The 23,802-nt window shown below is 44.3% G+C and overlaps 1 protein-coding gene across 6 annotated transcripts in view; it reads right to left on the bottom strand.

Annotated features, from left to right (window-relative positions):
• The window catches only part of LOC109896763 (dedicator of cytokinesis protein 4), a 141,568-nt gene that overhangs the window by 109,575 nt on the left and 8,191 nt on the right, over positions 1-23,802 (bottom strand). The gene's annotated exons all lie outside the window — the stretch shown is intronic.

The following is a 23,802-nucleotide window of genomic DNA, read 5'->3' as shown; positions in this document are numbered from 1 at the left end:
AACGGTTGGGTTTCATAATGGGAACTCTGCTGTCAGAGTTAGAATATCCAAAGTCCCTATAGAATCAGTGATTTATTCAAAGTTCTGAACAGATCCTTAATGTTCTCTAGCATAGGGCTGGTAGTTGGTACAGGCATGCCATTGTGGCTTCGACACGGGTAGAGAAAAATAATTATTTATGCATTACAGTGGAGCCCCAATCCAAACAAAGACAGCATCTGTCTGTCCAAGTCTAAGACCGTCTTCATATCGCTTTGCTGTGCAATTTTCTGGACCAAAATACTCTCTATTCTAGCTATGCGAATAAACATGACAGAGTAACCCAGCATTAACCACGTTGTTTGAATGGGTCCCAACCCATTATATCCCAGTTCTAGGGAAACATTACAGATGGACATTCTTTTCAATACGGAGAACAGATGCGTCTTTAAATACCCATTCCTAATATACTTTTCCACTGTGTTATTGACTCAAGGCAATGACTCAGCCCCCGTGGTTAAGTACACATGCCTACAGCCCTCAGCCCCTCCAAACACACTAAGCAGCTTTGGCGCAGAGAAATGTATGTGTGTGCATGCGTGTGTGTGTGTATACGCGCACCACAGTCCAGTGAGACAAAGGGGCACGAAGCTTTGGGCCAAGCCTGGTCATCTGACAGAGCGCTGTAAAACCGAGACAGGGATTAAATAAGTGCCGATGCGCTTCGGCGCTCTGCTCTCTTTGACAAAGGTGATCTCCTGGGGATGAGCTTCGACCCCGGAAGAGGCTGCTATGCATTTTAAAGCAGGTGGAATCAACAGGGGCTGACAGCGTGAGAGGAGGCAACAGCAGACGCCTGCCTCACAGCATTGAGTATATGCACACACACACACACACACACACACGCACGACTCACAGCAAACTAACACACACACGCCTGCCTCACAGCATCCAGACGATACGGAGAAGACCCACATTGCGCCACAATGCGTCAGCTACAGATATATATATAGGCGCTCTCTATCTGTGCTAGAGAGGGAAAGACAGGCCAACAAAAGCTAAGATGGCGAAATCGCTCATGAGGAACGGCTTTCATTTCACCTTTTCCATTTCCAGTTGTCCTTTCGATGCCTTTGTATGTCGAGATAACAGCGATAAGCAGGCTCGGGGAAACAAGCGCTCGCTGACAACAATAGCCTTCCCTCGAATCGCAACACCTCACAATGAGCTTTCGTAAAAGATAAGTGTATAGCTTCCATGTGGTGGCAAGGCCATGCACGGAATATAAATAAATAAAAAACAATGTAATTACTACAAATAACTGTGAGCAAAAGAACATCATAACGGGATGCATAATGTTCGATCATAACAAATGTAAGCCACGCAATAGGCTTCCTCCTACAAATGTCAATGCAAGTAAATCATGCAAGACCTCACAAAGAGTAAAATGGAAATTCCGATTGGTTTGTGCTTTGTTCGCTCTGGTCTGAATGTATTCATAAAATGCAAGATTATGAGTTTGAACGGCGCCCCGGTGAGCAGTGTGCTCTTAGAGAGGTGCTAATTGTGTGTGTGTGTGTGTGTTTGTCTACATGTGCATGATAACGTGTGTGTGTGTGTCCGCCACCTTTCAGCAGCATCCTGTGAGACCCTTTTCGAGCCCCTTATATTTCTGCTCATTAAAAAGGAAGTCTGAGAGGAACTGAGTGCTCTGCTGTGGCTGCTTTAGCATGCAGATCTTTCCCAGTGCGTGATTAGCACGAACTAAAGCCTCTCGTAAAGAAAGAGCTCCCATGGCTCTGAGAAACGCGTCTAGGCCTGAACGGCATCGCATAAATCGCATGGACAAAATCTCTGCAATAAACCACATAGCCTGATTGTAATCAGCACAGTAGCGGGTGATTTTTTTTCAGATCATACATGAAAATAGAGTAAAAAAAATTAAAAAAATTACGGATTGTTTAACAACTGCATAATGTCACGGCGAACATAAACAGTAATGACAGTGTAACATCTCATCTTTGTTGACCAGATCAGAGGTCCCATATTGCTTAAATAATGCCGTGAAACCAGTGAAATGGTGACAGCCTGCCTAATGACTAGGCCAGGCAGAGGAAATCAGACATGACTCAGATTAAAGGGGAATATAGGTCAGAGCGAGTCCAATGCAAAGCAATCACACTTCACCTCATTCTCAGTTTCAGGCCTAATCTGCCTGCCTACTGCCTCTCTCTGTGGACTGGCTGGGGTGTGGTGGGGGGGGGGGGGGCATTGTATGTGTGTGCACTGTTTGTGTGTGGAGGGGGCATTGAGTTCTCTGTGTTCTACTCTCACTCACTTTGCATTTTGACACTGAAAAGTGATGGTGTCGATGATGTAACTTTACAAAGTACTGCATGTCAACGGTGTGGCAAACTGAAAACACACAGGTGCCTACGCCTCATCACATCCAGCTGAGAGGAGAGGACAGAGGGAGAGAGCAGAGGGAGGAGAGAAAGACGAGGATATAGAGCGACATCTGAAGAGGAGAGAAAAAAGGGATGGGTGAGGATAATTAGAAAGAGCGAGAGGAACGGTGGAGAGAGTGAACGAGGGAAAAAAGAGGCCTGTATTCTCAGGTAACGTGCCTTTGTGTGGGAGGGAGGGTAGAGGTTATATGAAGCGTGCTGCATCGGAGTGTCTTTCTGTGGAAGGGAGGGTAGAGGTTATATGAAGCGTGCTGCATCGTAGTGTCTTTCTGTGGGAGGGAGGGTAGAGGTTATATGAAGCGTGCTGCATCGTAGTGTCTTTCTGTGGGAGGGAGGGTAGAGGTTATATGAAGCATGCTGCATCGTAGTGTCTTTCTATGGGAGGGAGGGTAGAGGTTATATGAAGCGTGCTGCATCGTAGTGTCTTTCTGTGGGAGGGAGGGTAGAGGTTATATGAAGCGTGCCCCATCGTAGTGTCTTTCTGTGGGAGGGAGGGTAGAGGCAGGGTAGAGGTTATATGAAGCGTGCTGCATCGTAGTATCTTTGTTCACCACATCCCTCCATCCTTCCATCTGAGGTGAGGGGAGGAGTGAGTGACCACCTACTCCACCCGCGCTTCAAGTGAAATGACATCCATAACCTGCTCTTCCCACGGCACATGTATGAACACACACACACATTTGCGGGCGAACACACACATTATGTGCACACAGGATATCAAATGAGCAGGCGTTTGAGTTGTAAATGCCTAGCAGTCAGAGAGGGAAAAGAAACACACATGTGAGCAACACACAGACACACACACACACACACACACACACACACACACACACACACACACACGCACACACACACACACACACACACACACACACACACACACACACACACACACACACACACACACACACACACACACACACACACACACACACACACACACACACACACACACACGTGTACAGCAGACACAAGTGAGCAAGGGGCCATTGACTGGGCATGTGAGGAACTGTCCCCACTCTCCCCCCTCCCCCTCTCTCTTTCCCTAATCCCCATTGTCAGAGTAACAGAGATGATAGATGCCTTGTTTAGCAGCTTCAGCCTCAGCCAAGAAATCACGGCTCGGAGAAAATAAATATCCCACACACTTGTAATAAAATAATAATAAGAGATATCCTGCCTGTGAGTAATCTTTGTGGAGCGCTACCTTTTGAGGATAATGAAAGTCTTCGTAAGAGAGTGTGAGGTTGACCATTTGAAGTGACATTTTCCCTTTGCGACTTTAAGAAATGTCGCACTGACTTTTCCTCTTCACTTTGTTTTACTTGAATGTTTGAGGGAAGTCAGACAGGAAGTGGTCATGCAGCCTAGGGCTGACCCCATTTAGTCGTCTGGTTTGTTTGGTCGATAGGCTGTTGTTCGACAGAGATTTTTTTTTGTAGAGCAGTCGCAAGTATATATGTTATTTTTTTATGGCACACGAGACACACTAATCCATTGTGGAGGCTGCGGGGATGGCACAGTCCATCACTCTTAAGACATATGTCCTACTGAAATTGTATATGGTTATATTATGTAAGAACGACGGTGCAACATTTTATAACAAATATGTTTCCCCAAATTGTTTGGTTTATTACTATTAAAATATAATGCCAAACATCCCCTTTCATTAAACTGTGCATTCACTTGATTGTTTTGCAGACGGCATGTGCAAATGAGCCTAATTGTAGCCTAAGACTTGCTTCCCGGTACATACAGTAACTACTCGATACACATATTAGACCTACTTAAGACAAAATGAAAGAAACGGTCTGCAGTCGGGCAGGATGACGGCAAAAAAAAGTGGAATGCAAAGTCTGCAAACAGCAATTTGCTCATCGTTCGACGACGAATACGACATACCACATGAAAACAGTAAGTTAGCCAACTTAGTTATTCTAGTTGCATGCTACAACATTGATGGGTTTTATATGCTTGACAGTGGCCCGCTGCAGTGGCTCTCTCCAAGGTGCTGAACTGAATCTTCAGTGAGCGCTTTCTCCCGTGTTGGATAGTGAGCGCTTTCTCCTGCATTTTACTTGGCCTTCTCAAATATAGTTACAACAAGGCCTATTGTGTAACCCAGTGGTTCGCAACCTTTTTCGGTTACGATATCACCAACTGAATTTTGTTATGCCCGGAGTACCCCTGAAATACCCCCCCCCCCCTCGTGCATTTTACCATTAGACTTAGGGTCTCATGAGTCTTCTTAAGTATCCACTGTTGATAGGCAAAGAAACCACAGGGGGTCCTAGTACCCCTGGTTGGGAACCACTGGTGTAGCCTATTACTGGAAACTTGGGGCAGTAATGGGACGGCAGGTAGCCTAGTGGTTAGAGCGTTGGACTTGTAACCAAAAGGTTGCAAGATAAAAATCCCCGAGCTGACAAGGTAACAAAAAAATCGGTCATTCTGCCACTGAACAAGGCAGTTAACACACTGTTTCTAACTGACTTGGCTCGTAAAATAAAGGTAAAATAAAAAACTTCAGGAGTGGAAGGGCAAAATCTGCAGCAGCGGGGGCAGGGAGGGACATTTACATTTAGTCATTTAGCAGACGCTAAGTATCAGTGGGGTTTGAAAACAGCGCCCCTTGTGTTCAGTGCCAGTATTACAGAATATCCCAGTATGGCACAAGCTCAGTATGAAGGTGTGACAATCTGGATACCGACCAAGCCTACTTAAAGCATCAGACAAGCTCAGAGCATATAGTTGATTTTATTAAAACGCATAAGGTGTGTCTATATATGTAACCTTTATTTAACTAGGCAAGTCAGTTAAGAAGAAACTATGGAGAAATACACTTTTTAAAAATTCTATTTCAACCAATCGAATGGTCAGAAGGCTCTAGGTCGACCAAGATTTCTTTCAGTTGGGGACAGCCCTAAAGCAGACAGACAGTAGGTTACTGGATCTTAGACCAGACACACAAACAGCATCCGACTCAAGCCCCTGTCTGTACAGCCAGACACCAGTGGGGTTACAACAAACAAGGGAGTGTAGAGGGGAGAGGGAAAAGAGGAACGAAGAGAGAGGGAAAGGAGGAGAGATAAGTGCCTGTCAGACCTCATGCATATCATTCTACTGTCTCCCCCATTCTCTGTTTCCGTCTGGTATCAGTCTAATATAAAGTGATTCACTAGCACTCAACTCTCCTCCACAACACAAAAGCCCTGGCCTGAACCAGTGGGGAAGGAAATGGGGGAGAGCTAAACACACGAGAGGACTGATGTTACTGGTCAGGATGGGATATATGCTGTGAGGAGTGTGTGTGTGTGTGTGTGTGTGTGTGTGCACGTGCGCGTGCGTGTGAATATTGTGTGGAGACCGCGTGTCTGGGGAGAATAGAGTGTTTTTTTCGATGACTATTTAATAGCAAGGCTGTACACTTTCACTATTTCTCTCCTTAGGGAAGATGAAACACTCCTTCTGAGTAGCTGCACCTTTTCTCCCACTTGAATTTAGACTGTCTACGATACAACCATCTCATTCCCTACGATGCAGACAATGTCTGTGTGGAAGCTGGGTTCTCAACTGAAGTGGTATGATATCATTTTGTTAATATGGATTATTACAACACCACAAAACGGTGCTCGTCACTTCTGCTAAAAATATTAAAATATTTCTACCCCAAATTGCCCCACACAGGGTGGTGTTAGTGGATTGCCTAACATATTTCAATCCGCACTGAGCCATGAAGACCATATGGTTTTCTTTTGTGAATCTGCTGGATTGTTGCATGATGAGTAGCCTCCGAAATATTGTCAGGCAGTTACATTGTTCATTCCATATAAAAACAGACGCACACCGATTAGCAATTTTGAAAAGCCCTGACAACCAACACCACTTCAGGATGAGAAAAACACACAATAACACCACCACTTTGTGTGTGTGTGTGTGTGTGTGTGTGTGTTAACGGCACAGCAAGTCAAAGCTGGCTAGTGTCCTCGTCCCTGGGCCCCCAGGGCCGCATCACTGCCTCATCTGATTAGCACCCTCAGCCCTATGGTTCATAGAGGGAGAGAGGGAGTCAGGGTGAGGGAGAGGGCAGAGCGAGGGAGGAAGAGACAGAGGGGCAAGAGGAGAGGAAGAGAGGGAGAAAGAGGGGAAGTAGAACAGAGGGAGGGATGAATAAATGGATGTAGGGAGAGAGAGGAAGGGATAAAGGGAGGCAGAGCAGATCAGAGCGAGGGAGGGAGGCAGAGGAGATGGATTGAATTCTCAGGACAAAATGGAGCTGGGGCCCGGAGGTTTGGATTCCCTTTAAACTATAGCCATTTGCATCTCATTAGCACGTCGATAAAAAGAGCTTTCAATAAAGATCAGACTAACTTGTCACTTTGAATGGCTGTGGTAATGGGGCAATATATATATAGCCCCTAATGCACCTCAGCTACCCCCAGTGAACATGTATTCTGTATAGGAAGCAGAAAGAGAAGTGGTATTGTGTGTGTGTCTGTGGGCACGCATGCAAACACACACACACACGCGCGATTAAAGCTCGTCAGCTCTAAGACTGGAGGGGTAAAGGATGAATCAGGTATTTCTCTCTAAGCATCAACATCACCATTATCAGCCGACAGAAAATGTCTATTGGTTTAATCATTATCGATTGCTTATTTAGACAATTCGGCCTCAATAGAAGTTAACTAGTGCAAACGAAGAATCACAGTGCCGTGAGTGTACGAGTAGAGTACTGAGCAATATTAGAGCAGTGAGTGTATGAAATGCTCTGGTCACTGCAGAGCTACAGAAGGAAGAGCGCACAGTGGGAGAGCCGGACACACGCCTGGTCTTCAGATGTGCGTTAGGGTTCAGTGCACGCACACACACACACACACACACACACACACACACAGACAGACGGTGCTCGGCTCAGAGCACAGCCAGGGCAGAGGAAGTCCCTACAAAGAAGACAGTAGCCAGTGTATACACGCAGGCACCACACACACACACACACACACACACACACACACACACACACACACACACACACACACACACACACACACACACACACACACACACACACACACACACACACACAGATGGCATGTGCTACACAAACAAGCCAGTGGAGCATACCTTATTATCAACTCATCTAACCAGCCTCTGACTACAATATCCCAACCTGTGATTTAGATTGAGCGCAAAAAGCAAGTGAAGCAACCATCCCAGGCTCACAACAATATGAGAACAGGCCCAGGAACCACCATGCTAACCTATATAAACACTCAGTCATCCAGGGACACAAGATATTTCATCCATACAAATCAAGCCTGGGCCCAGACACAGACGAGCAGAAGAACCAGTGGTAGAGACTGGAGAGAGATATAAATTTTTTGGAGGAATCAGTCGTAGCTGAATGACTTGTTCGATGGTTGGATGTTTGGCAGAAAAAGAGGGGGAGATAGAGAAGTTGGGGAGAGACGGAGGAGGTTGAAAGATAGCATGGTTGTCAGAGTGGAAAGAGAGAAGGGCAGAGAGAGAGAGAGAGAATGATGGCCAGGATAGAAAGAGAGGAGGTTGAGAAGAGGAGGGGGAGAAAGAGAGGATGGTTGGAAGGGTAGAAAGAAGTTAGAGCATTGGACTAGTAACCCGAAAGGTTGCAAGATCGAATCCCCGAGCTGACAAGGTAAAAACCTGTCGTTCTGCCCCTGAACAAGGCACTGTTCCTAGGCCGTCATTGAAAAGAAGAATTTGTTCTTCACTGGCTTGCCTAGTTAAATAAAGGTATGAACATATATATACAAAAAAAAGGTGCCATAAGAAAGGGTCGGGTGAAGACATTAGTAATGTGAGAGTGGTTGGTCAGGCGTGTGTCGCACAACAGTGGTCTGGATGAGCTGGATGGGATAGGGTAGGAATACGAGGACGGAGAGGAGGAGTCGGGTTAAAGAAGGATTTTTAAGCCTTGAGACAATTGAGACATGGATCCTATGTGTGTGCAGTTCAGAGGGTGAACGGGCAAGGCAAAATATTTAAGTGCCTTTCAATGAGGTATGGTAGGAGGTGCCAGGTGCACCGGTTTGTGTCAAAAACGGCAACACTGCTCGTTTTTTTCACACTCAACTGTTTCCCGTGTGTATCGAGAATGATCCGCAGCTCAAATGACATCCAGCCAACTTGACACGCCTGTGGGAAGCATTGGAGTCAACATGGGCCATCATCCCTGTGGAACGCTCGACACCTTGTGGAGTCCATCCCCTGACAAATTGTGGCTGTTCTGAAGGCAACAGGCGGGGTGCAACTCGATATTAGAAAGGTGCCCTTAATGTTTTGTACACTCAGTGTATGTTGACACCGGTTTTGTGCTGGGGATAATGAAAATGAGGTTGAAAAGTGTTGGAGTTGATTATGATTGGGGATATGGTTAGGGCCAACTTCAACCCAGAGCTGCATCTCCAGCACTCCCATTGTGGGGCGATGAGAATTGTCTTTGTTCAGCCAAAGCGAATCTGGCCAGTAGGTAGAAAAACACAGATGAACCATCTGTAAAATCATGTATTTTGTGCAAGTTCACCATTACCATTCCACTTCGTTATTATCAGTAGCATTTCAGTTATAATTACCTCTAAATATTTGCCTAGTATATAAATTCAGAAATGTCAGATTGGAGAGGATTGTCACATTTTCATATTGACACAATTTAACACAAAGGCTATCAGACTCAAAGTAAACGTGCAATTTCACTATTGCGCCACACTTCCTTACTGGTCTTCGCTTTTCTTTCGCTTTTCATTTATTTCACCTTTACTTAACCAGGTAAGCTAGTTGAGAACAAGTTCTCATTTACAACTGCAACCTGGCCAAGATAATGCAAAGCAGTGCGACAGAAACAACAACACAGAGTTACACATGGAATAAACAGCGTACAGTCAATAACACAGTAGAAAAAAAGAAAGTCTATATACAGTGTGTGCAAATGGCATAAGGAGGTAAGGCAATAAATAGGCCATAGTAGCAAAGTAATTACAATTTAGCAGATTAACACTGGAGTGATAGAGGAGCAGATGATGATGAGCAGATGATGGTGTGTTAAGTAGTGATACTGGTGTGCAAAAGAGCAGCAAAGTAAATAAAAACAATATGGGGATGAGGTAGGTAGATTGGGTGGGCTATTTAAAGATGGACTATGTACAGCTGCAGTGAAAGGTTAGCTGCTCAGATAGCTGATGTTTAAAGTTAGTGAGGGAAATGTAAGTCTCCAGCTTCAGCGAAGTCTCCAGCTTCAGCGATTCGTTCCAGTCACTGGCAGCAGAGAACTGGAAGGAAAGGCGGCCAAGTGAGGTGTTGGATTTGGGGATGACCAGTGAGATATACAGTACCTGCTGGAGCGCGTGCTATGGGTGGGTGTTGTTATCGTGACCAGTGAGCTGAGATAAGTCAGAGCTTTACCTAGCATAGACTTATAGATGGCCTGGAGCCAGTGGGTCTGGCGAATAATATGAAGCGAGGGCCAGCCGACGAGAGCATACAGGTCACAGTGGTGGGTGGTATAAGGTGCTTTGCTGAGTAGAGTATTGGAAGCTATTTTGTAGATGACATCGCCGAAGTCGAGGATCGGTAGGATAGTCAGTTTTACTAGGGTAAGTTTGGCGGCGTGAGTGAAGGAGGCTTTGTTGCGAAATAGAAAGCCGACTCTAGATTTGATTTTGGATTGTAGATGTTTGATATGAGTCTGGAAGGAGAGTTTACAGTCTAGCCAGACACCTACGTATTTGTAGTTGTCCACGTATTCTATGTCAGAACCGTCCAGAGTAGTGATGCTGTACGGGTGGCGGGTGCGGGCAGTGAACGGTTGAATAGCATGCATTTAGTTTTACTTGCGTTTAAGAGCAGTTGAAAGCCACGGAAGGTGAGTTGTATGGCGTTGAAGCTCGTTTGGAGGTTAGTTAACACAGTGTCCAAATAAGGGCCAGATGTATACAGAATGGTGTCGCCTGTGTAGAGGTGGATCAGGGAATCACCCGCAGCAAGAGCAACATCATTGATATATACAGAGAAAAGAGTCGGCCAGAGAATTGAACCCTGTGGTACCCCCATAGAGACTGCCAGAGGTCCGGACAACAGGCCCTCTGATTTGACACACTGAACTCTGTCTGCGAAGTAGTTGGTGAACCAGGCGAGGCAGTCATTTGAGAAAACAAGGCGGTTGAGTCTGCCGATAAGAATGTGGTGATTGACAGTCGAAAGCCTTGGCCAGGTTGATGAATACAGCTGCACAGTATTGTCTCTTATCGATGGCGGTTAAGATATCCATTAGGACCTTGATCGTGGCTGAGGCGTACCCATGACCTGCTCGGAAACCAGGAGGTACGGTGGGATTCTAAATGGTCGGTGAACTGTTTATTAACCTGGCCTTTGAAGACCTTTAGAGAGGCAGGGTAGGATAGATATAGGTCTGTAGCAGTTTGGGTCTAGAGTGTCTCCCCCTTTGAAGAGGGGGATGACCGCGGCAGCTTTCCAATCTTTGGGGATCTCAGACGATACGAAAGAGAGGTTGAACAGGTTAGTAATAGGGGTTGCAACAATTTTGGCAGATAATTTTAGAAAGAGAGGGTCCAGATTGTCTAGCCCGGCTGATTTGTAGGGGTCCAGATTTTGCAGCTCTTTCAGAACATCAGCTATCTGAATTTTGGTGAAGGAGACATGGGGGGGGGGGGGGGGGGGGTTGCTGTGGGGGGTGCAGGGCTGTTGACCAGGATAGGGGTAGGCAGGTGGAAAGCATGACCAGTCGTAGAAAAATGCTTATTGAAATTCTCAATTATCGCAGATTTATCTGTGGTGACAGTGTTTCCTAGCCTCAGTGCAGTGGGCAGCTGGGAGGAGGTGCTCTTATTCTCCATGGACTACAGTGAACTTTTGGGAGTTTGTGCTACAGGATCCAAATTTCTGTTTGAAAAAGTTAGCCTTTCCTAATTGCCTGAGTATATTGGTTCCTAACTTCCCTGAAAAGTTGTATACCGTGGGGGCTATTCGATGCTAATGCAGTACGCCACAGGATGTTTTTGTGCTGGTCAAGGACAGTCAGGTCTGGAGTGAACCACGGGCTACATCTGTTCCTGGATCTACATTTTTTGAATGGGGCATGCTTATTTAAGATGGTGAGGAAAGCACTTTTAAAGAATAACCAGGCATCCTCTACTTATGAGGCCAATGTCCTTCCAGGATATCTGGGCCAGGTCGATTAGAAAGGCCTGCTCGCTGAAGTGTTTTAGGGAGCGTTTGACAGTGCTGAGGGGTGGTCGTTTGACCGCAGACCCGTTACGGACGCAGGCAACGAGGAAGTAATCGCTGAGATCCTGGTTGAAGACAGCAGTGGTGTATTTGGAGGGCATGTTGGTTAGGATGATATCTATGAGGGTGCCCATGTTTATGGATTTGGGGTTGTACCTGGTAGGTTCATTGTAATTTGTGTGAGATATGCCTCTATTGACCTTGTCTGTTGGCCTTTCTGCAAATAAAAAAAAATCGAATAAAGTTCCTATTTCAATGCACAAATCCATTCACATGAAGTCCGATGTTTTTTTCAAAATGTCCCAAAATATTAGCATAATGTCACAAACCCTGCTGCTGTGGTAATTCGATGGCAGTGGCATATGTTCTTCAAAGAGAAGATGAGTAATGAGAGAAATAATGTAGCCTAAGCTACTGAAAAGAGGCCTTTTACTATATGAAATCATGACAGGAGCCTTTAATTCTTATTAAAGAGATGGAGTCCAGACATGCTACTTTAGGAATCTGAATGGGTATATAGGCCTATAGAGAGAATCAGCGAACTCACACACGCACACCCCCGTAAAAGGACCCGTCAAACAAAGCCGCCAGCGAATGTCAGACACAAGAGCAAATATTTATCCTTTCCTTAAAAGGGGCGAGAGATTGTCCATTCCATACTATCATTAAAATATAAACAAATACACGCAACATGTCCATAGCCTATTTATCAGCGTTGATTCGTGTATAAATTAAGAAAAGATTCACTATCAAATTCTACCATGCCAGGTTTGAGAGGTTTGGCGCGTTGTCCATATCAAACTAAAGTTGGAAAGAGGAGAAGATGTAGACAGTTTAATAGAGAGACTAAGTTAGCAAAACAATTGCTTAAAATCCTTAGTAAATACTCCCACTATTAGGTCACGTTTATCTACATGAAAATAAAGTTAATAAAATATAATGTAGGCCTATTTCAATAGTCGACTGCTATTTTATTTTCATGACGGTCTCCATCCATAACCATTAGTTACACGGTTATCCATGTATTTCAATTACATCAAAACACAATACTGGGAAAAGGCATTTTGAAGATGTCATGTTTACTCAGTAAACAGAGTATTAGTATGTATACCTAAATCTGTACTGTATTTGGGTCAAGCAGGATTGAGAGCGTGGTGTCCAGTTCCACAGCAGCCTATAACATTACATCACCCACCGTGCTGTCAGAGACGTTCCAGTACCCCCAGCTATCATAATCTGATACATCTGGTTATAGGAGTGCCAACACTGTTTGTTTGTTTTAGCATTAAGCCATTCATCCCGTCAGAAAGGAGCGCGAGCCATGGCCCGTGAGCACAGTGGCACTAACACAACACAATTTTGCAACGTCTGCGTCCCAAATGACACCCTATTCCCTATATAGTCCACTACTTTTAGTAGGGCGCTATACAAGGGAATGGGGCACTATTTAGGACACACCCCAGAGCCACAAGCGCTGGAATAGATAATCATCCATTTACAACAGAGCAGTGGGAGGAGAAGTGAAGGACAACCATGTTTAATGGACTGAGAGAATGCTGTTGTTGTCTTACATTAAGAATATGTCTGTGTCTGTGGTGTCTTCAGAGCTAGTCCACTGCAGAGCCAATACAATATGGTGTCGGTGAAAAACAAAAGTGAAAATGAGTTGTGTCATCCAAACCAAAACCCCTCGTATGAATTCATGTAATTTTCTTGTCACACTAACATTCCCTCCCCCCTCCACTTCCCTGCCTGCCAGAAGATGTTACCAAGCGACTAAACGAGTCCATCCATGCTGCTGTGGTGTTCCATTTTTCCCTCAAGTGGAAAATGTGTTCCTCCTCAATAGCTAAGGTTGTGGAGAGGCCCTTTAAACCTTAGGCATGCCAGAGTCAGCTATGCCATTTGCTTGGATTTAGACTAACCAATAACCGCCACCCTGGCTTCCATCCGGCCCATTGACAGCCCACTGACACCGGAACACACTCTGAGGTGTGGTGTGGACATGAGCCTTGGCCTAAAGTAGATCAGTTATGGGAATGGGATTCGAGACACATGGTCATCATGGACACACCAAGTACAGGCTCTCAGGTCACAGTGGACTATGGTTGAACAAAATAATATTCAACGAAGTATCAGAGAGAAACAGTGAAAGGGCTTAAGTAAACGACAGTACGGTTAAGCTTGATTCCCAACAGTATAGCCCTCGGTATCGGGAGCTTGTGCACGTGGTTAAGCATTCCTCTGAGGCTAAGAGCTTCAGCTGTCTGAGTTATTTTGCCGCCCGCTGCTGCCGGCGCATGCCGTTGGTGGATCATGCCGGATTATTCCAGGGGTCGGGGGAACTGTGCGAGAGAGCCACGACGGAACCGCGAAGACCGCCATTGGCTCAGTATGAGAGTTCCTTCAGGAATGGAACTCAATTTGTCAAAGCCAGCCAAAGAGACAGGAGGCATAGCCAGTAGCCACAGAGTGGGTGGGAGGGGAGAGGACAGGAGAACACAGCACAGCCAAGAGAGTGTGCATTCTCCAGCTACCTCACAACATAGTCATGATTAACTGCTACTCAGCTGTCATATGAGTTCATCTCTCAAGGCTCTGCTTTGAGTTGCGGTGAAACAGCTACTTCCCACATCTGCTGCTATTATCTTAATCTTGCCAATTACAGTCCAGCCACGGGCATATCACGCTTTATACTAATACTGGGCTTCTCATTTAGTTCCATAAAGACTCTCAAGTTTATAGTTCGTCCAGTCAAACAGAAATGAACGAGTTTTCAATTCTTGTACTTTACTTGCAGATTAAAATTGGAAGGAAAGAAAACAGTTATGCCTGAGTAGACCCACTTCCTCAGTTGGACGATTTAGATGCGGCAGCTATTGCTGCTCCTGTCGTGAGTCAAAGTGGTTAAGCTCTGCTAATTTATTCATGCTGACCGGGGTCCACACAGCCAGGCAAAATCAATAGAGGAAAGTAAAAGTGAGGTTGAAAAAAAAAAAAGATCTGTGCCCCAGTTTCCAACCTGAATTTGGGTCAGCGGCAGCCATTTACACCCTCAAACTGCCTGTAATTAAACAAAACTAGTTAAAAGCTTTGTAGAAGGCTGAGGATGTGGAGGTGTTGGGGGAAATGGAATGGGAGGAAAAGGGGAGGTTGGTTGGTGTGATTAATTTCATCTTTGTTTTACTCCCTTCACAGTCCCCCAGTACGAGGTGCATGAGAGCGTATACCAAAAAAGAAATGTTTCCTAATTTGTGTATGTGAGTCGTTCCATCTTTACAGCTCCCTGGGGGCCATGGATGGGTTGGTATAAAACCTTTAATGAGCTCCTCATTGTTCCTCAAAGCCAAACAGGCACAACCCTCATGCGAACGCAGTGCCTGGCTAATTCGGCAGTCGATCCCATAATATGGATGATACGGGACTAATCTACAATTCCATGCTAGGTAAAGCTACACCTTATCTCAGTTCACTGGTCACGATGGCAACACCCACCCGTAGCACGCGCTCCAGCAGGTGTATCTCACTGATCCTCCCTAAAGCCAACACCTCATTTGGCCACCTTCCCTTCCAGTTCTCTGCTGCCTGTGACTGAAATGAATTGCAAAAATCGCTGAAGTTGGAGACTTTTATCTCCCTCACCAACTTTAAACATCTGCTATCTGAGCAGCTAACTGATCGCTGCAGCTGTACATAGTCCATCGGTAAATAGCCCACCCAATTTACCTACCTCATCCCCATACTGTTTTTATTTATTTACTTTTCTGCTCTTTTGCACACCAGTATCTCTACCTGCACATGACCATATGATCATTTATCACTCCAGTGTTATTCTGCAAAATTGTAATTATTCGCCTACCTCCTCATGCCTTTTGCACACAATGTATATAGACTCTTTTTTTCTTTTTTTCTACTGTGTTATTGACTTGTTTATTGTTTACTCCATGTGTAACTCTGTGTTGTTGTCTGTTCACACTGCTATGCTTTATCGTGGCCAGGTTGTAGTTGTAAATGATAACTTGTTCTCAACTAGCCTACCTGGTTAAATAAAGGTTAAATAAATAAATAAATAAAAAAGCTGCTAAATGTATCCACATAGGACAAGGCCTTGATGATCAACTGACAGAAGTGGTTAACTTACTTTCTGTCTCTCTGTATTCCAACACACTCAAATACGTCACAAGCCTCTCATCCACAGATCCAGCTGGGGATGAAACCCAACACTGGGCTACAGATGGCTCAGACCCCCCCCCCCCCCCCCCCCTCTGTAATCCTCTCAGTCTTGCAGGTAGTATCCGGCCTGGCAGGGTGACAGGCTGCTGTGTGGCCTATTGTCAGAGCTGTGCTACACTGACTGGGCTTGGGATGGGGGATCCGTTCAGGGGAAGCCTCTGCACTTCTCTGCTGCTGTCCTGTTGATAGGATAGGCCTATTTCTTGGTGGCACTGGTGGTGTGAGTGGAGGGATGGAGTAGCCTTTGCACTGCATTAGGGCCAACATCAAAGAGGATCATGGCGCGACTCCAGATTTAAACACCCCCGCAGGTGCTGATGAGGATGTCTGGAGTGGAGTGGGGACATTCCTTAGGTAAATTGATGAAGAAATAAAATAATGGCCTGGATTCTGATTCATATCAATCCAATCATCAAGTTATTATCCTGGCCTTTGACTTCAGTATTAACCAGAAAGATTCATACAGTTTATTACTGTATCTTCTGGAGAGGGTCCATAGAATTGAATAGGGACAAAAAATAATGACACTGTTACCATGTAAATACCAGGTAATAACATGTTCTCTCCCAGTGCGTGGGAGAGAAAATATCTGTAGAGTTCTAAAGGTACTCACTTTTGCCCTGGGGGCTCCCGAGTGGCACAGCGGTCTAAGACACTGCATCTCAGTGCTAGAGGTGTCAGTACAGACCCTGGTTCGATTCCAGGCTGTATCACAACTGGCCGTGATTGGGAGTCCCATTGCGTGGCGCACAATGGACCCAGCATCGTCCGGGTTAGGGTTTGGCCGGGGTAGGCCATCATTGTAAATAAGAATTTGTTGCCTAGAACTGACTTGCCTAGTTAAATAATAAAAAATAAATAAAACCATGATTGGCTGAGATAATGAGTGGGCTGGACATGCCTAGAGAGGAGTTTGGATTGGTCTGGCATACAGAAGGCTTCTGTCTATTTGAGCTGGTCAGTCTGTGTTGGAAATCCTGTTGAACGCTACTTTTTTTAAAGTATCGTGTAATGGAGCTGCATAAGGTTTGCTCTCCACTTTCTGGAGGATCAAATTTTGAAATCAGTGGAATTAAAGTATGATATCTAAAGAGATGGAGAAAACACCTGTCTCTGGATTACATCTTCACACTAAGGGCAACCGTGGCATGGAGTCCCTGACATCATGCATGATGATGTATACAGGTAAGATAGCTAGCTACATTTTCAGATATAAAACATTTCTAATTTTGACAGAAAGTGGTTTCATTTCAAGCTAAAGTGTACTGTTAACTAGCTAGCTAACGTTAGCTGGCTGGCTCCCTAGCTGACATTATCATTCGTATCCCAGAGCTGTTTGCTTTGTTAGTTAGAGCCTAATGTTAGCTAGCTAACATCGAACCTGGTTGGTTAGCTCCCGGTATATTCATGCAGCGTAGTAACGACATGATTTGGCACTATGTTCATTGTTGTTTAACTAGCTAACATTAGCTGGCTGGCTCGTTAGCTAACGTTATGTGACGTGTGTGATCTTACGCGTTGTTTACCTAGCTATGTTCATTGTTTACCTAGCTAGCTAGCTACAGTACATATCTTAAGCTAAAGTGTACAACACCCATTGAATAAGGTTGGTATCAGTAAACGTCTGAAAAAAAACAGTCTGGTTATGCCAGCAGTCTGGTTATGCTGTTTTCATGTTATCCATACGTCAAGTGTGCGCTCTGAACGCTCCGAGAGCAAATTGAGATGGCTGGGGCTAAAGCTTAAGAGGGTGAGAACGATGCTGAATGGGTGTAGACAAAGAAGAGCTCTTCACTAAAATACCAAAACATTTAAAGGCCATTTTCTCAAAAGTGAGTTTACAAGTTTATCAACTTTCAAAGCAGAATTACTTCCACATTGTTCCTCAAAAATGCAGTGGATGATATACCATTTTGTAGCTCTGAGTCTCTACTTTATCAAATGTAAAAAACACCATTTCAAATGTTGCTACGTAAGACCAAATCCAGGTGGTGAGTCACATTTTATTGACTTTTTCAAGATGACAAAATTGCTAGATGAAAATACACATTTTGGCATCTGCCATCAAATGGAGAATTGTATTCAGACTATAAAGTATGAATGCTCGCTGATTATCCAAGCCAATGCTGTTTTTGGCGTAGGTTCAAGCATGGGAACCAACCATATTCTCATTCTCTCCAAACCTCCTATGCCCTATCCACTGACACACAGAAAGGTGGCTGTATAGAGGCTAAGTGTTCTCCAGTGTTGTGCATACAGTATCTCTTCCCTCTCCTGCTGCATTGACTATAGCCCCAGGTCTCCATCTGTCATCACATGAACACTTTGCATTAACGTCCCACACAAAAGCTCTCACAGCGGGACTGCCACAGTCCTTTCCAGCCCACTCGCCCACACAAAGGGTATACATTACGCAGACTTTTTTGCTGAACTGCACTTCGCCGCAGACACTTAGGACTAAATGTTCACCCCTGAGGGGAAGTGAAGGAGTCAAATAAAGGGACCAGGTGGAGATGAAAAGGAATGAGAGAGAGGAAAGGGGTCGTGGGGTTAAGGGCTTGTGGGCAAAGCGGGCCACTTCACTAGCAGCCGTCCCACTGCAGTTGGTTTCAGTGGCCCATCGGGTCGGGAAGTGAAGTGTAAAGAGACACCAGCCCTAGGAATGACTCCAGTCTGAGGTTCGTTTGAACTGGACTGTAACCTGTCTGAGAGATATGCAATATTATAAGAGGCCGGACTGTGGCAGCTTCTTCTTGGTGTAGTTACCTTGTGAAAAGAAAGTGTCATGTTAGATTCTTCATCAGATATGCACAGTACAGAGATGTGATCTAGACTACACCCTCACTCCACATACTGTATAAACGTGAAATGCCAGACCAGAGGCAACTCAGTACAGTATTTACTAATACTGGAGGCCAGACAGGGATGTCTGGGTCAGCCACTGCTGAATAAGTTACTTCTTACTCAATAAGTTACTTCTTACTCATAAAAGAAAATATTCAGCAAACAACTTCAATCCACTCTTGCTTTGAAATTAATAGGTCATGGTTGAGTAACACAAAGACTGTTAAATGACAAGGATACAAAAGCTGCCTAATGAATAAATCGAAGGAATCCTCACAGCCAGTAAAAAGGCCAGGAAACAAAGGGGCATCCCAGAATGCTTTGCAATGCCAACCTTTGGTGTTGATGCTGAAAGAATGCAAAAAAGGCCCCATTCAATCAATGATGAGAAGGAGGAGGAAGAGAAGACACAGCGTCCCCAGACAAACAACTTGAGAGAGAACCGGGTTATTATTATTCAGGAAAAGCCTAACAGAATTCTGGTTTCCGCCTTAATGGTTTAAAGGCTTTCTGTTTAGTTGGATAAACATTCAGACAGAAAAAAGCTCCAAAAGACAGGTTAAGTAGGAGACTAAGTGGAGTGGGTAACAGTCGGCGGTATAGTCAACTCAATAAATTAAACACAGACTCTTTTAGGCAAAACCTCTACCACCCAGTGACAATATCAATACTTTTCGGGATGGTAAAACGTTTTCAGCTTAAACCTAAATGACTAAAACCAGACAAAGTATTTAGAAAATATTTAGAAAATATTTTTTTTCTAAGATCATCTTTAAGAACTAACAATCCCCAAAATAAAAACTAGGCAGTCGGAGAGAATCTGAAATTCCCAAAATGGCATGGAACACCCATTGAGGATTGGAGGAACCTGGCACCGATGAAACTTTGCGGTATTTCATTTTTTTAATGTATTCTTTTTTACATTATTAGCTCAGGAAACTTTTGTGTCATTACATACAGCCGGGAAGAACTATTGGATATCAGAGCGGCGGTAGCTTACCAGAACTAACATCAATACGACCAGGAATACGACTTCCCCGAAGCAGATCCTTTGTTCGCTCTCCCCAGGGATATTAAACGGATTCCAGAGGCCATCGCCGGTGGAGGAGAGGCACTCAGAGCGGCCTGCTGGTTTGACTTAGCACACCACCCATCGCTTCCAAGTATATTACTTGCTGATGTTCAGTCTTTCGATAACAAAGTTGACGAGCTCAGGGCAAGGATTTCTTTCCAGAAAGACATCAGGGCCTGTAACATACTTTGTTTCACGGAAACATGTCTCTCTGTCTATTCTGTCGAAATCAATCGAGCCAGAAGGATTCTCAGTTCATCGCACAGACAGGAATAAATCTCTCTTCCGGGAAGCAGAAGGACAGAGGTGTGTGTTTCATGATTAACGACTCATTGTTTAACGACTCATTGCAAATTTGAGGACTAGGCTGCCGAAGTTCTATCAACATATTGACTGTAATCGCGTGGGTAAAACACTCGACCACAGCTAACAAACCGTCATGCTTACAAGGCCCTCCCCCGCCCTCTTTTCGGGGCAAATCTGACCATGACTCCATTTTGCTCTTCCCTTCATATAGGCAGAAACTCAAACAGGAAGTACCCGTGCTAAGGACTATTCAACGATGGGCTGACCAATCGCAATCCACACTTAAGGATTGTTTTGATCACATGGACTGGGATATGTTCTGGGTATCTTGCGAAAATAATTTGGATTAATACACTGAAACGTTGTTTTTCATAAAGTGTATAGATGTCGGACTCACTGTGAATATTAAAACCTACCCTAACCAGAAACAGTGGATAGATGGTATCATTCGTATGAAACTGAAAGTGCGAACCATCACATTTAACCATGGCAAGGTGACTGGGAATATGGCAGAATACACTGTTAATCTATTCTGGTCTCTTCGAAGCCAACTGGGAACATTGAACATGTCACGCCCTGACCTTAGAGATCCTTTTCATTCTCTATTTGGTTAAGTCAAGGTGTGACTAGGGTGGGCAATCTATGTTTTCTATTTCTTTGTTGGCCTGGTATGGTTCCCAATCAGAGGCAGATGTCTATCGTTTTCTCTGATTGGGGATCATATTTAGCCAGCCTTTTCCCCCCTGTTGTTTGTGGGATATTGTTTTTGTGTAGCTGCCTGTGAGCAGCCCAGAACGTCACGTTTCGTTTCCTTCTGTATTGTTTTTGGTGAGTTGCATATTTATTAAACATGTGGAACTCTAAGTACGCTGCGCCTTGATCCGATCCTTCCATCAACGAGTGTGACAGAACAACCTATGTAGATTGTTAAGTACCATGTGTGTAGCCTACTCACTTTAAGGAGAACGAAGCCATTTCAACCAGTGCACCAGGATAAAATGATTTTCAATTGGTCTAAATACCCACTCAGCTTTTCGCTGGGTGAAAAACAGTCATGGACCAACAGTGAATTACAATAAAACCCCTTTGAATGACAAACTAACATGAAGTTAAACTGGCTTGTCTGTGGATGTCCAAGACAGGATATAAAGGACCTGAGGGAGGATGTGCGTGTGCTTTGTGGTTGTGTGTGTGTGTTGAGCCAAACCCTGAACCAGGCAGGGCAAGGAAACAGATCACACACACACACACACATACACACACTAGAGGTCGACCGATTAATCGGAATGGCCGATTAATTAGGGCCGATTTCAAATGTTCATAGCAATCGGAAATCTGTATTTTTGGGCGCCGATTTTTAAAATAAAAAAACATATATTTTATTTTTACACCTTTATTTAATCTTTATTTAACTTCTTGGATATAGGGGGCGCTCTTTTAATTTATGGATTAAAAAACGTGTCCGTTTTAAGCGCAATATTTTGTCACAAAAATATGCTCGACTATGCATATAATTGACAGCTTTGGAAAGAAAACACTCTGACGTTTCCAAAACTGCAAAGATATTATCTGTGAGTGCCACAGAACTCATGCTACAGGCGAAACCAAGATGAAACTACAAACAGGAAATGAGCAGAATTTTTGAGGCTCTGTTTTCCATTGTCTACTTATATGGCTGTGAATTCGCCAGGAATTAGCCTGCCCTTTCTGTCGTTTCTCCAAGGTGTCTGCAGCATTGTGACGTATTTGTAGGCATATCATTGGAAGATTAGCCATAAGAGACTACATTTACCAAGGGTACGCCCGGTGTCCTTTGTCTAAATTGGTGCGTAATCTACAAGCTGCACGCAGTCATCCAGTGATTGAGAGGAGAGAGGAGGCTTCCACGAACGATATATCATGAAGAGATATGTGAATAACACCTTGAGGATTGATTCTAAACAACGTTTACCATGTTTCAGTCGATATTATGGAGTTAATTTGGAAAAAAGTTAGGCGTTTTGATGACTGAATTTTCTGGGTTTTTTGGTAGCCAAACATGAAGCACCAAACGGAGCGATTTCTCCTAAACAAATAATCTTTCAGGAAAAACGGAGCATTTGCTATCTAACTGAGTCTCCTCATTAAAAACATCCGAAGTTCTTCAAAGGTAAATTATTTATTTGAATGCTTTTCTGTTTTTTGTGAAAATGTTGCCTGCTGATGCTAACGCTAAATGCTACGCTAGCTACGCTAGCTGTTACACAAATGCCTGTTTTGCTATGGTTGAGAAGCATATTTTGAAAATCTGAGATGACAGTGTTGTTAACAAAAAGCTAAGCTTGAGAGCTAGCATATTAATTTCATTTCATTTGCGATTTTCATGAATAGTTAACGTTGTGTTATGCTAATGAGCTGCGGGGATAATTACACTCCTGGATACAGGTTTTTTCGTAGCTAACATCCGAAGTTCTTCAAAGGTAAATGATTTATTTGAATGCTTTTCTGGTTTTTGTGAAAATGTTGCCTGCTGATGCTAACGCTAAATGCTACGCTAGCTAGGCTAGCTACGCTAGCTGTTACACAAATGCTTGTTTTGCTATGGTTGAGAAGCATATTTTGAAAATCTGAGATGACAGTGTTGTTAACAAAAGGCTAAGCTTGAGAGCTAGCATATTAATTTCATTTCATTTGCGATTTTCATGAATAGTTAACGTTGCGTTATGGTAATGAGCTTGAGGCTGTATTCACGATCCCGGATCCGGGATGGCTAGAATCAAGAATTAACTTGGCAAGTCAGTTAAGAACACATTCTTATTTTCAATAATGGCCTAGAAACGGTGGGTTAACTGCCTCGTTCAGGGGCAGAACAACAGATTTTCACCTTGTCGGCTCGGGGGATCCAATCTTGCAACCTTACAGTTAACTAGTCCAACACAATAACGACCTGCCTCTCTCTCGTTGCACTCCACAAGGAGACTGCCTGTTACGCAAATGCAGTAAGCCAAGGTAAGTTGCTAGCTAGCATTAAACTTATCTTATAAAAAACAATCAATCATAATCACTAGTTAACTACACATGGCTGATGATATTACTAGATATTATCTAGTGTGTCCTGTGTTGCATATAATCTGACTGAGCATACAAGCATACAAGTATCTAAGTATCTGACTGAGCGGTGGTAGGCAGAAGCAGGCGCGTAAACATTGATTCAAACAGCACTCTTGTGCGTTTTGCCAGCAGCTCTTCGTTGTGCGTCAAGCATTGCGCTGTTTATGACTTCAAGCCTATCAACTCCCGAGATGAGGCTGGTGTAACCGAAGTGAAATGGCTGGCTAGTTAGCGCACGCTACTCGCTCTGAGCCTTGGGGTGGTTGGTTCCCTTGCTCTGCATGGGTAACGCTGCTTCGATGTGGTAGCTGTTGTCGTTGTGTTGCTGGTTCGAGCCCAGGGAGGAGCGAGGAGAGGGATGGAAGCTATACTGTTACACTGGCAATACTAAAATGACTATAAGAACATCCAATAGTCAACGGTTAATTAAATACAAATGGTATAGAGGGAAAACGCGCTCCAGCAGGTTTATCTCACTGGTCACCCCCAAAGCCAATTCCTCCTTCGGTTGTCTTTCCTTCCAGTTCTCTG

The sequence above is a fragment of the Oncorhynchus kisutch genome, linkage group LG9 (assembly GCF_002021735.2).
Source record: "Oncorhynchus kisutch isolate 150728-3 linkage group LG9, Okis_V2, whole genome shotgun sequence".
Lineage (NCBI taxonomy): Eukaryota > Metazoa > Chordata > Actinopteri > Salmoniformes > Salmonidae > Oncorhynchus > Oncorhynchus kisutch.
This window is presented reverse-complemented; position numbering and strand designations above follow the sequence as displayed.